The sequence below is a fragment of the Anas platyrhynchos genome, chromosome 2 (assembly GCF_047663525.1).
Source record: "Anas platyrhynchos isolate ZD024472 breed Pekin duck chromosome 2, IASCAAS_PekinDuck_T2T, whole genome shotgun sequence".
NCBI classification, from domain to species: domain Eukaryota; kingdom Metazoa; phylum Chordata; class Aves; order Anseriformes; family Anatidae; genus Anas; species Anas platyrhynchos.
The window spans coordinates 127,874,689-127,889,396 of record NC_092588.1 but is presented as its reverse complement, the minus strand read 5'-3'; the positions used below and the strand labels follow the sequence as shown (position 1 = coordinate 127,889,396).

At 39.0% G+C, this 14,708-nt stretch overlaps 1 protein-coding gene across 21 annotated transcripts in view; it reads left to right on the top strand.

The window, feature by feature from the left end:
- HDAC9 (histone deacetylase 9) overlaps nucleotides 1-14,708 on the top strand; it is a 473,035-nt gene that overhangs the window by 291,698 nt on the left and 166,629 nt on the right. The window lies entirely within an intron of this gene.

Here is a 14,708-nt window from a genome sequence, read left to right as displayed (position 1 = left end):
GAAAAAAAGAAAACAAACAAACAACAACAACAACAAAAAAGCAAACACATAGACAGTTGCAAGGTGGGATGGGGGATGCTCTGGGCTTCCCAGCCATGCTCACTCATTCTGCTATACAAGCAAAGCTGGGAAGGGGTATCTTCTACATGTGTCCTGCTTTCTGGTCCGCTGGACTCAGATGTCGTGCTCCTGTTGCTTAGCTGGCCCCATACCTCATATAGCCCGTATGGGCTGGCTTTGGCTTTACATGCTGGTAGCAAATGGCTACGTGTAGGCACACACAACTATTAGAGACCCCAAGGGTTGCTTCAGCAGCAGCTGAAAGTTAAAGGGTACTAGCTCACTAACTTGAAATCATACTTCAGCAGTGCCTGGTTCTCTGACGTGACTACACAGGGCCCTTAATAACTACAATTGCTTTGACAGACCAGATACTTCCTTGTTCAGCAGTGCCTGGTTCTCTGACGTGACTACACAGGGCCCTTAATAACTACAATTGCTTTGACAGACCAGATACTTACTTGTAACCAATTCAGTGCCTTAATTAGCTGATTAAATGAGATGGTTTGAATCTAGTTTGGCACCTTTGTGGCTTTGGTTTTACTTTTCCATAGTTGCTGTGAAGTAACTCTGTTGACTCTAACAGTACATAACCCTGAATCATAAGGGAAGTTGGCTGCACACTTGGTTCTTACATGTTGATGGCAAGCATTTTTGGTGCAGCATTTTTGACCTTGATAAGTGCTGTGAAGACCCAGAAGGGAAATGAGAAATGGAAATGTAACTTTTGAATAACGTCAGACTTCTAAAGAGACCTTCCACCTTCTCTGCTCCCTTCTACCCTCCCTAAATGATTTTGTAACCACAAGTCGTTCTGATCTGTACTAGCTTAATTCACTTTTTTTCTTTTCCTTAGGCTACCTTAGTCATCTCCTGCAACTGTCCATCCAGTAAGAGAAACACTAGCCGCGTACTGTAATGTCCTTCCTCAGTTCTGTGAGTGCACAGGCCCAGTACAACCCCCAGATAACACAGGCTAGCATTATGATTACTTGATTCATACCTGAGCCTTAGACTATCCCAGAGAACTAGGGAGGTTGGAGGGAGAGAACTGTGGTGTTGGATTTGCTTTGTGAAATTTTTTCATTCATTTACATGAAGCCTTTGAATATTTAGCCAGCTTTGTGTCTTCTTTGCTCTTAAGGGTCTGTCCACAAAGTTTTTAACTGTTCATTATCAAGTGCTACAGGAAGAATAATTCATTATTTTTAATGCCAATTCTATATGAAAAGGCATAATAATAAGAATTTCTACAAGTAATTTGCCTCTCCCAGTTGAATGCAAAAATGATTTTTTTTTTCCAGGAAGTATCAAATCTACTTAATGCCAAGGAGATGATTGCTATTTTTGTTTGTCTTGGCTATTGTACACTGCAGTTACAGAAGACAATAAGACTTATTTTATCGCATAACTAAATTGAGAACTGAGGTGTCTGAACAACCATATGGCAAATGTTTTATCAGTATATTACAAATTAACAAAGTTTTTCATTTTACTGGTAGCAGCTCAGAATAATGTTGATAGTGCTTATATTTTTTGATCCAAAATTATGCATGCTTCTTTTCGTTCTTCAGATGCTTACGTATAGTACTTTGGTACTGCTGGTACTGCCCACTTCTGTCAGTGAAAGCAGCACATAAGGAGACTGCTGGGGCAACACCACACAAAATTACTTAACTGGGGGTACATAAGTAGTGTGAATCAAAAGCCTGTTAAGTGCAGATCCCAATAATTATCACTTCACATTTTGACAGTCAGATGATATTACTTTCATACCAATGGGCAATTTATCATTTCCTGTATCAGACAGCATGTTTTTTTATTATTATTATTATTCTCATTGAAAAGGATTATGTGTTCTTGGAAAGCTACTTCTTTAAATGCTTTGTGTTTGGAAGAGCTCTGTTTTGACCTCCAAATGTTTTTCTCTCTCCCTGACAGACAGGCGCATGCACACACACAAGTTTTCATTTTTTCCTTCCCTTAAAATATGACAGTAAATACATGCACTCCTCAGCACACTGCGACTAAGTCTTAATAAAGATCTGTTGGTTAACACCCTGGAAGAGCAGCTCAGCTTGAATGCCTTGGAGATATAGGTGCTCTAATGCAGAAGGCAGTTCATAATCTGTCTCCTCTCATGGCCTGGCCTGTGACCTTTGGATCCCCAGGAAGCTGAGGAGGTCTTTCTGCTCAGACTGCCTGCATTTCCTCAGCAAAGAAGCTTGTGAAAATTACAGCTACAAGAGTGCAGCAATGGTGAGGGTTTAGCAAGGGTGAGGGTTTAGCTCAGCTAAAGCATTTGTATTGGTCTCCAATGCTTTAATCTTTCCCTTTTACACCCATTGAGAAGGGTGCTGGGATACTTTTAGGTGGCAGTTTGCAGATTTCAAAGTTGATTTCTGTTACTAAACAAAGCCAGAAGTAGCACTGGGCAGAAATGTTGTTGGAAAATGCTCTTTCCTATGAACAGAATAGCTATAGAGAACAGCTGTTCCTTAGCTTGCTTTCCTAGATCTTCCTCTACTAAAAATACAAGCTTAAAAGTCACCATACACAGAGAACTCATTTGCTCAGCCACCTGACTGCACACGGGAACAGGTGGTCATCAGGGTTCCCTCAGTTCTCACTTGTTCTGATCCATTTTGACACCTCGCCTTAGGGCATCGTAGGTGCCAACAGCACATCCTTTGACATCTTCCTTTCTTTTCTTTATAGAATGCTTTTGTTCTCCATTTACCTGCACTTGTGCAGGTCTTTTATCATAGTTTCGCATTAGCTTCTGTAAGTTTTAGTTTTATGAAGCTACTGATTTTATGCAGAGGACTTCAAATCAGTCTCTGGTAGTGTTTCTGACAGAAAAACAAATTGCAGCACTGAATACAGGTGCTATCACCACAGGTTCAGCCCAGGGATACCTTACTTGAATAGTTCTGCCATTGCTGCTTCTGTAAAAAGTAGGGCTTGTCATTGATTCTGCAGACCTTGGTCAAAATGCATGCAGCATTAACCTTTGCGATACTGTGAACTCAACTGGTCGGTTATAGAAAGGGATCAGTGTTTGCTTCTCCTTGCTGTCATGGCCACACGCGCATTTAGTGTCATTGCGAGAGGCTGAATACTAACTTATAGACAGATAGTCAAAAATGGGTAGGTACATTAACAGAGAAGGAAGATTTTTATAAGCTCTTTACATCTTACCAGGATCAGCTCTACTGTCTCTACTGTCTCTGACAGCATGATTGATAGCTTCAGCTCAGAGTTAAGGAAGTCACAAGAAAGAACGCTTAATGCTTGACACACAGCAAGCTCTTATTCATGTACTGATAGTTCCCCCCCCGCCCCTTTCCCCAAGGTCACTGTTACAGGGCTGCACCATCACTGGTGAGACACTACCTGCCCAGTTGCTGCCACGGGAAACAGCCGCTGTGCTTGGTCCCTGCCTTTAGCATGTGGGAAGCTGTGCTAGAGGAGGTCCTTGGGGTTTATAACAGGTCTTGGGAATGAGGAATAGGGTGGATAATTTGAGAGACCAGGGCAGAGGAAAAACAGCAACAACAAAAAACCCACACAGCTGTCCAAATTCTTTGGTCTGAACAATTCACTGAGGACAAAACTAAATCAGTTTTGTTAACACTGGCAGGAGCTGCTGGACCACATTTTCACTTGGCTTCATAGGTCTAAGTACACAATGGCATTATGAGGACAAAGAAATGCTACTAACTTCACTCCATGGATTAAGTTCTCTCTGTGCCACTGAAACAGTTGTGGAGGGCCATAGGGAAAGTGGCTTCTCCCAGCACTCGGCTGAGCAGGTAGTGTTGAGGAAGCACCAGAGCCTGAAAATCAGAACTGCTTTCCAAGAACACATTTTGCAGGACAGGAACAGGTGCAAACAAAGCTACCCCTCTGTTACTCTCCTTCAGTAAATTACTCCACAGCCTTCCCCAGCCCCTTCTCCCACCCATAGCCCAAGGGCAGACCTGCAGGCATCCTCAGGTGCATCAGACCCTTTGCAGACCTCTTTGAATTTGCCTTCTTAAGGCCATAGGGGTCTAGCAAAAATGAGATTATCTCCAGAAAGGCCACAATTACCTTCAGTAACTGCTGCTTCACAGATGTGCTGGGGTCTCTTGTGGAGGGACCTGACTTCTGTGGCAGGGAAGGGACAGTGGCAGGAGGCCATGTCCAGCCACAGAGCAGGAAAGCAGGCAGATGATAAGGCGTCTTCCTTGTTCTGGCACTTCTGTGGGAAGCAATGGTGGGGAGAGGATGAGGACAGGAAGAAGAGGCCATAAAACATCCAACAGCAGTTCTCAAAGTTAGGCTTAAGAGCCCTCCTCATCTCAGAGAACAGGTCCATCTCTTCCTGGCCAGATCTTTTCCAGACTGAATAATTGAGGTTAGTTAGTAAAGAAAGCATTCACAGGTGTATAAGAACAAAAGTTCCAATTCCTAATCATACCTATTACAACTTGAATCAATAACTTTCAATAATTTGAGAAATACTGTAGTAAGTAAAGATTGAGTCAAGAGCATCAGTTTTCTATCATCATTGTTATCCTACCTTTTAAACATAAGTGTACATTTATTTTTCCAGATCAAAGTCTGTATTTTAATTTCACTGAATTATTATCAATTATTAAACCTAGCACTCCAATTCAGTTCTGAACCTAGTATCAGAAACTGACTGCTTATCTGAGCATTCTTGGTTAAGGAAATGCATAAAGTGTAGATGGAATACCTAAAAATATTATGAAATTATCCAATACATACTGGACTAGAAAGTGTTGTTTTTTTTTTTTTTGTTTTTTTTTTTTTTCCTTTAAAATTTAATTTAAAGGACAGCTTTTTCGTGTGCTGAAATGGTTTTCCCCAAATTCTTAATTCTCTTCATGTCAAGAGTATTATGCAGTCTACAGAATTTATCATTTACAGTAAATGTTCCTGTGTGTCACCTCCCAGAAATCTCAAGAACTGGACATTTAATCAGTGACATCACTGTTTAAAAGTTCCTTCTAAACTGATTTGCAACCTTGTTCTTATTGTGCAAAATAATAAAAATAACAATTATTTAATTTGGCACCATCGACCACTGAAAGATGAATTGAAAAGAGATTAGTAAGTGTTCTAGGTGATCTTAACAGGTCAACTACAAGTAAATTCAGCAATGACACTTGATGCCACTGACTGGCAACTCTGATTGTATTATGGCATGGATAAACATGCTGTCTTTCCTAAAAACTGCCCATGAAAACAAAATAATTTGAGATCATGTTGCTGTGGAAAACAACTTTAAAAAAAAATCTTTTTTAATACACATTTGGAGGGCCTGATTATTGCAAAAGCCTGAGAGAAATGTGTTAGAACCTCACGTTGTAAGGTACCCAAGATGTTTCTCTTAACTTTACTTGGAGATTCTTTCTTTTTCCTTTGAATCAGAGCACCAGCACTACCCGCCGGTGTAAACCCAGCAATGCTTCCTGGATGTTCACATGCTCAGGGCATTTTGAGCTGTGCCTTTAAAAATAAATAAATAAGGAATGAACTTGTTCGACATTTCAAGCCAATGACCAAAGCCAGGGAGCCAGTTGAGTATGCTACTATATTCCCTTTAACTTTATTTTTGTGGGCATCACGCATTTTTAAGATGGTTACACATTTCCCTGAACCAATGTAATATAAAAGATTTACTGTTACAGTTTGTGTGTGGCCAGGCAATGGCATATGGAAAACATGTTTCCTGCTATTTAATTTAATTACTCTAATCACGTGCCAGCCCCGGGCATGTCATTCTGGACCTCTGAGGCTCTTTGTCTGTCAAAGAGATGGACAATATCTTGGCTTTGTTTAGTTGCTCTGCAGGCTGCAGATAAAACCACTGAAATACTGACTGTTTGTTTAACCAAAACTTTGCATTTTAACCATTTGGCTTTGATTTTTTGTTTTACAAGAAAAGATGACATTTTGGCCTTGGTGAGCTGAAAAGGAAATATTAGGGATATGACGAAGAACTGTCACTTTTAGGCCTTAATAGATGAAAAAGAATACTCTAGCCTTCTGGTCAGAAATCAGCTTTGTTAGCAGAAACTTAAGACATGCGTTGCTGTTATTTTAGAGTTGCCTGTTAGCAAGGGCAGCTGGAAAAGTCCTGTTTATAATTGCTCCATTTTAATGTGTTTCATTCAACTATTTCAGTAGATTTTTAGTTTCTTTAATTTTAATAGATGAAACTGTAATGGATGAAACTCTCATTAAGATTTCATAGCAAGTAATCATGCTAATAACATTGCATCCAGGTCCAAGTTAGCTTTTATGTTAACACCCTACAGTGATTTTTATATACGAAGTAGCTGTAAATTAGAACTTTAAGTCTTTTGACATTAAAAATTAAAAGCATAGAGTACTTTGTTCATATTAGAAACCCCAAATCTGGAGAGAAGAGAGAAATTAATCACACACTTAGCTTTATGTGTTTAACACTACCATTTCTGTCAGCTGTAAGCACATGCTCAAGTCCATGTTTTCCTGCACCCAGAAGTGATACTAAGGACTACTGTAGTCTACATGATTTCTAACAATCGTGTTGTAAGAAGAAACAATAAGAAGCAGCTTTGAAATGAAGCTAGTTCCATCTTATAAAGCTTTTCTATGCATAAATAGACTTGTTTATTCTTATATTTCTGAATACTGAACTAACTTCAGTTACTGTAAGTTTCAACATAAACATACTTATCTTTATATAAGGTAATGTATTGGTGCCCTGCCAGAGTAGCTCTCAACCTATATTGCATGGAAGAGGTTAGACAGAAGGTATGTCAAATTGTCTCAATAGGTCTGCACCATCAGAGGAGAACATTGTAGAACATTGTAAGGGATGGGGTAGGATGAAAAAAAAAAAAAAAAAAAGCGTACATTTGAACAGAATGGGACAGACCTGATATATTTCTGATATTTCTGTGTATGATTTCCACTTGGCTTTACTTTTTCCTTGTCTCCTGGCTGAATCATTGAGACAGAAATAATTTCCTTTAAGTTACACAGTATAGCAACGCATGAATTAAACTTTTGTTACTATACACAGAATTACAGCTCCTGTCCCATTTAGCTTTGAGCTAACCACTAGATGACACTACTTCCCACTTACTGAACAGGTGTGAGCATATGCTCCAATCTTCCCATATAACAGTTCATATATATTTTTGTTTCTCACTCGAAGAATATAAAGAACAACTAAAAAAACGTTATACAGGAATTGCCTTCACCACTATATATTTTGATGGATCTTGTATTTTGTATATGTCTTTAGCAGTGTATACGCATGTCTTTGCATGATCTATAGAAAACATGGATTGTAGCTCACCTTTAGGGTGTTGTAATTTATCAAGTTGGTGATAGCTCTACTTAAAAAAAATGAAGAAAAAGAAAAAAGAAAAAAAAAAGAAGAAGAAGAAACTGAAGAAGAACTTAATAGGTTGGAGTTTTGCGAAGAACATTCCCCCTTCCTCCACTCCCTGCCTGCCACCCCCAGTGCCTTGAAAAGGAAAAAGTGCTAAGATACTACAAGGCATCTGTAGTGTGATCCTGTAAAGACTGGGCATAGAGAAAAAAATAGAAGAGTCAGGTGTACTAAAGTCCAAAAATGAAAAACTGTGTGGAGAAACAGACACAGAAACACTGTCATGCATATCCATAAGGCTGCTGCAGTTTTTAAGTTAGGAACGATGAACATTCCATAAGGGTGTGTGGAAAGAGTCCCACATTTTTAAAAGTGGGACTCTAAAAATAACAGAATCACAGTTCCTCCAAATCACAGAATCACAGAATGGATGAGGTTGGAATTATGCTAAATGTAACATAATGCAGAAGGGCATTAGGATATGCAAGTGGAGTGATAGCACTTTCCAATTAACTTTCATTTTTGCCTACGCCAGCAAAATGCCTATGCCTATCTTGCTCTATTAAGATTTGTCTGGAAGATTTATAATACATTTGCTCGTGTGCTCTAACTGTATATACATACAACCTGTGATATACTTAATTTAAGGAGTATCGTATATGGCCATAGTAAAAAGTCTTTAAAATCTGCCTGTTCTCTAGTAGTGTGATAAGGTATTATCCATACTCAAAGCAAATTAATAATTATCTTTTAGTTTAGTAATCTATATTGGAAAAAACAAACAAACCTACATCATCATTATGCAGTTGTTTAAAACCAGATCCCCAGTGACTGTGGCACTATTGATTGGGTAAATCCTCATCCTCTTTCACATTAGCCAAGTACTTCCATATTCATGTTGAAGGGAACCTACAAGCAAGGAGGGTAAGCCTCCTTGTCCAACAGGATGCACTGCTCTGTTTAAATGTCCCATCCTATTGCAACCTTTTATTTTAGCATAATTTCTTCTGTTTTAATTCCAAGCGCTGCTACTAAGGTCTGGTAAAGTCATGTAATGTGAAGTCAACACAATGCTAACATAGCTCTAGAGCAGGAAGCAAGGTACTTCTGTTAATAAACTATTTTTTTATATCAAGTTGGCCATGAGATACAAACTCAATTGCTGATTTGTAAGACTTCAAGAAATTGTATTTCCTTAATTATGTCAGTTTATTTGTACCTATGTCACAGTTCAGTTAACACTTCCTGTAGTTCTGTTGGATATTTAGGAATTATATTTACAGATAAAATCTGTCCCATTCAAAACTAAATTCTAGGTTACAAGAGTGCAAGTCCATAGTCCCTATAAAAGAACAGTGATATTCCATAGACATAGAACCATATTTGAAAAATTATCATTTATCAGCAAAAAGAAACATGTTTATATATTTGCAACCAACAACTTCACTAGATCGATGTAAGAACTGAGATTTTTTCAGCACTTTAAGGGTGTCCAAGTCCCCGGAACAAAAACGTTTTGAATCAAGACCACCTAAATTGCAACCATAAGCAATGCAATCAAAATCAAAGATATAGTTTTATCCTGTGCATGTGTTATTTGGACAGGTTAATTTATTGGGGATTGTGAATCTGAGGAGAATCCACCTAATTTTAAACATAAAATAAGAGAAAGGCTGGAAAATAACACTTCAGCCAGAGGTTTTGCTTCCTTATTAAAATGCTGTCTTGTATTTAATCTAAACAAGGGCAATTACTTTTCAGACTTGGATTTCCTCTACAAATTTTAGGCTCTTATATTTCCTTTTAGATGGGACTTTTATGCAAATTTCTTCTTTTTCACTGATTTCCTGCAGTTTCTTAAATTTGTCAGTAAACACCCTTGAGCCTTCCTCTGAAGACTGTTTAGGAAAGGAACAAGCTCTCTTCTTTTTGTGGCTAAGCATGGGCTCCAGGAAGGTTAGCTGGAGCACTCAAAATCAGGCAAGACAAGAAATATCTTGCAAAACAAGCAGCATATCTTCAGACCTGAGTCCATGACACACTGTGCTAAAAATATCCTGTTGGTTCATAAGCTACCTGTGCAGGGCAAATTCCCTTCTCAGTCTCACTGTAGAAGCACACCGTGTGAGGTTATACATTGCTTTTGAATGGAAAGGGGTGGGGGTGGGGTGGGGGGGCTAAATCACTTTTAAAGTCCTCTGACATAAGGACTTTAATGTTATATGATGCAGGAAAAGCTATCCTTCAGAGCTAGCCTCTTCTCTGGGCTGTGAACCTTAGGAAGAAAGGAGCTTGGTTAAACCTGTTACACTTATGGATGAGAAATCATGACCTAACGGCATTTCACACTCGCTCTGTAGCATTCCTAGTTAGCTGGATCAGAGATGGCAGCAGGAGAAAAAATAAATAAAAAAAATCTTTCCCCAAGAAACTTGAAAGGCAGCAAAACTGCCTCTAAGGACAAAGCACCTGAGCAATCAAATGGATCTGAACCAAGTTCAGAAGGTGGAAAGTAACATATGCAGCTTTGTACAGCCCTGGAGGTAAAGCCGGAGGTTTTGTTTACCCGGAGGTAAACAAATACTTCAAACTCTTCTTTCCTCTCTTACTCCCATGCATTACTGAGGCAGCATTAGCAAGAATTTAGGAGTGGTACAAAAGGGGACTGAGAGAACAACCAACCAGCCAGCACCCAGGCTTCAGGTCTGCCTAGGACGCATATGTGCCTTTTGACAGTTGCCATGAAAGCTCTCTGCATATACTCCAGAATCACTCTGTTTGGATTAGCATTTTAAGTGCCTTCTTAAAATTTCTGCTTGTGTGCTAAACTAGAATATGTATTAGAATAATCTACCATGTTACAGACTATGCTAAATTCCATTAAACCAATTAGGTTTAAGCAATGTCCTATAACAATTCAATCTGATTTTGATAGATACAAATTTGCTCTTGTGTTTTCAAACCTACATTTTAGCTAAGGCAGTAATGGGGAGTTTCTTCCTGACATTGAATCACGTGCGGTGATAGTTCCTGCAAATGTCCTGTAAGACATGTTTCTGAGCTCACAAGGAATGCAAGAGACCACACAGGCAAAAGGAAAACATACTAAAAGACAAACAAAACAAAATGAAAAGAAAAGAGTCTAACAGAAAACTTAAAGCCAAACAAACAGGAAACACGACCAGCAGATACAAAAAAACAAAAAAAAAAAAAAAAAGGCTTTAAGCTTACTAGAAGGAAGGACTTGAATTGTGAAAAATGAAAGATAGACCTATATGAAACTAACCTAGTGAAATGTTTTACACCTACATAAAACACAATGCCTTTCTAGCAGCTGATCATTTTACTAAAATTGTTGTAATAGCTAGTTTTACACGCCTGAGGTAGCAAGTAGTGTCCAAGACAAAAGATTTATGGTTTGCTCTGGATATAATGGTATGAGAGGAGCTGCTGCCAAATGGGCCTGTGATTTGAATAGGGCGCCTTTGGTTTGGTAGGTGGTATATTTGTTCTGTGGCTGGGGTTCACTAGAAGTTGTTTGATGCACTGGCCAATGATAACTATCTTGGGAGAGGGAGAAACCCAAATCCTCCAATTTTCAAGGAGAGAACAGAATGAAGTACTTGGGTATATGGAAAAAAAAAAAAAAAAAGGAAGATTACAAAGTCCATGGCAACATGAAGTAGATCAATTCATGGGGCACTTTGTGGTTTATCACTTTAAAAAAGATTTATTGACCCCACATCTTGGTAATTTTTAGTATTAAATTGAACTCTTTTGAAGACGAGACAGTAGTTTTGGAACAGAGCCTTAGAAATAACACTGCTGGTTTGGCTCTGCTTCCCATATTGTTGCTTAGCTTTAAAACTTTTCAGCGGGACTTCACTCCAGTCTGGTGACCAGCGTGAATCACTGTGGAGTAGATTAACACAGTGTTTTCCCAAGTGTCTAATCTCGCCTTGGGATCAGAATACAAACATGAGCAAAGCATCCTTAAGATCCAAGGAGTCCTAAGAGCAAGCCTGCAATTCAGCTCCACCAGCCTTTGTGTTTCCTCAGGCTCCTCGGCATCACTTCGAATTTCTAGAATTCTTTGAAAGTCCTGCTCTGACTGAAAGCTTTTCCTTTGCACACTGAGCACAGCTCTTGGCTTGCCTGTGACAATGGTGTTACATGTGTAGCACCTTATCCTAAAGACCCCTCTTGCTGAATGAACTCTTCCTTTCAAGCTTGCTTTTTATTGCTAGAAGGCAAGTTTTGGAGGAGCTGTGTCTGCATTTCTTCTCTCGTGCTTGATGATTTTTCTGCTATTTTAACACTCCTGAAATCAGGGAAGAGCTTTGCACTTCTGAACCAGCTTCAGAGGGAATGGCTGAGAGATGCTGAAAGTTTGCTAATCTGCTTGCATACTGCTACAAGGAGGAGATGGGCATAGTGGAATCCACATTAGGCTCTCATTAAATTGTTAACACGCAAGTTCCTGGATTTGGCATTTTGACATCAAGAGATTGTTCAATGCCATTCAAAAGTATTCTGTGGCCTGTGCGTGAGGATAACGAAATATCAAGAAATATCAAATGGATTAGGAAATGTGGCAATAGGCGGGTCCAAGTCACTGGTGTCAAAAGGAACTTGCACGAGAAGGGACAACAAGTAAGATCAGTAGAAACAGTAGAGCATGCATAGAAATGAAGAAGGACCAGACAGTCATTAGGTATGCTTCAACCCAGTTCAGGTCATTGGCCGCTACGATCTATATGAATATCTCTGCTGTCATTTTAACCTTAAAGTAAAAGCACTGATGTGCTTAGGCATCTATTCTGACAATGCCTACTTACCTGTATGTATGTGGGTGTCTTCCTTAAAGATCAATACAAGTAAAATGCAAGTGTGTTCTCTGATATCTAATGAAAACTGTTGTGTGTTTACTTACGTATGCACAAATAACAACAATAAAGAAGAGCTCGTGTGTGAGAGGAGCCCGTATAGCTAAAGATGGAAAAAGCAGGCCCACAGACAGCCCCCTCATGAGGGACAAGATGTTTCAGTTCAGGATTATTACATGCTTTTTCTATATTAAAGGATGATAGGCTTGTTCAAATGGAAAGCAACAACAAAATTTGTATGTGAAATTCCTAGCTTGCTGTAATAAAAGATTGAAATGAATGTTCCTTAAAACAAATCATATAGGAAATTTCCAACCATATTTTGAATATATTACAAATTAAAAGGAACACACACTTATGTATGTCATTCTACCACCTTTTCTTGTGTTACAGTTAGGTCAGAACTAAAAAAAATAATAAATAAATGAATAAAAAAATACAGGGAATGTAGTAAGAACCATAATATAAAATTATATGTTGATTTTTCCATGGGCTATTAATATCTTGTTACTGTGAGACTGTACTGGTTGGTGGTTTCTGGCTTAGTGATGTTTGGCTTGTAGGTAAAGGAAAAAAAGAAAAAAATACATCAAGACTTCCTCCAACAGGAATACTGACCTCCAACTGCTATTTTATGTAACTTATTTTTGGTTATTTCCACATTTTTACTGTTAATAGAAGCTGGAAATAGCATTCTATCGTCTTAGCCTGTACACATTTTTGTGCATGCTCAAAAAATACATGCAGAAATGCTTTTTATCTTACTTACAAGTTTCAGTAGTATCAAGATCAAGACTCTCTTAACTTCTGGATCCTGGGTGGAATTCCAAGGGACATTCCAGTGGGTAATATAGTACAAGATGTAAAATTGCCAGTAAGGGGGAGAGAAGAATTTCTGCAGCAATCAGTCACAGGAGAGGGTGGGAAAAGCAGTGTAGGAGCAGTGCCTGATATATTCTCTGAGGGCAGTGCCTTTTAGACACTCCTAAACCCACTGAGTCATAATCCACTGATTTCCTTCTCCCTCTCTTTCAAAAATAATTCTGCTCCTAAATATCTAATAACAAGCTGTCAAAGAAGTTCCATTTTTAACGCAAACCTGAACTTCCCTTTGCTTGTGAAATGATTCAGAATTAGGAGACTGAAACGTTACCATGTACCTTGTAAAGGTTAGTGGTATTTAGTTATTGATATAAAAACCTTGGTGAGGGACTGCACTGGTAGGGGGCTGCTAATCGAATACAGAACCTTTCGCCTTTGGGTCACTGGATCAAATCTGTCTCTTGTGAATAATGCCCAAAGCTAGTTACAATTTAAGTTTTCAGTGCCCTGTATAAATGAAATATGTAGAAATTAGAGATTGAAAAGACCTGTTGCAGTTCACAGCCTGTCCCCCTCCCAGGGCAGAATCATTCTCTCTAGAGCATTTCCTGATTATGGCTATTACCAGTTCCTAGTAGGTCCACATTGCAAGGCAAAGCAGCTGGTATTAATTGATATCCAAGTTAAACTGGGTCCCTGCCCTGGCACTGGAGGGCTAGGAGGGGTCTGCAGGCACTTCACTGCTGCCTGCATCCACAGGCAGCACTGAGCTGCCTGGGGTCCAGGAGCAGGCCAAAGTCCCAGCTTCTTCCCACCCTGTGCAAAATACCTTATAATACAGGGGGATTACTGAATCTCATTTTCACTGCCTCACTTATCCCGCTTTAAAAGTCCTACCAGTGTCCTTTCCATAACCAAACAGCTGCAGGTCATAGTTCTAAATTGTAGGTCTGATGGATTAGTTCAGGTAGCTAAAGGAAAGGCCAGATATTAGTTCAGACATTGATATGGACTAAAATTTTCCCAAAGTTTGGAAGAGATCAGTACAGAAAGGCATGCTTGGGGCTTCTTTTTGATTTAAATTAAAAGGTTTGAACACTATTATCTTTTACAACTTCCATTTGCAAGTAATTAACTATGTTGCAGGATACATGTTATTAAGTGCTAGGAACTGCATACTGACAATATTAATGTTACTCGTGTAATGTATTTAATGACACCCCAAAATATGCTAATAGCAATGGCCAGTTTCAAAATAATATAAATATGTCATAACTTAAACCATTTTTAAGTCTCTAGACAGAAGCCCAAGTGGGTCTACTTTAACTCACCCGCCTTTGAGTGCCTAAAGGTGCAAGTTACAACACAGACAGCATGGACTCTAAGTGGGATTTCCTCAACACTCCTAATTTTGGCCACATGTGCCTATCCCACAGCCTTTAAAATCCAACGTTTCCTGCTAAAGATGCTGGAAATACAAATGCAGCCTTGAAATCAGAGTATTTTTAGAAAGAACACTGAGCGCTGCTTGCTCCCTCAGC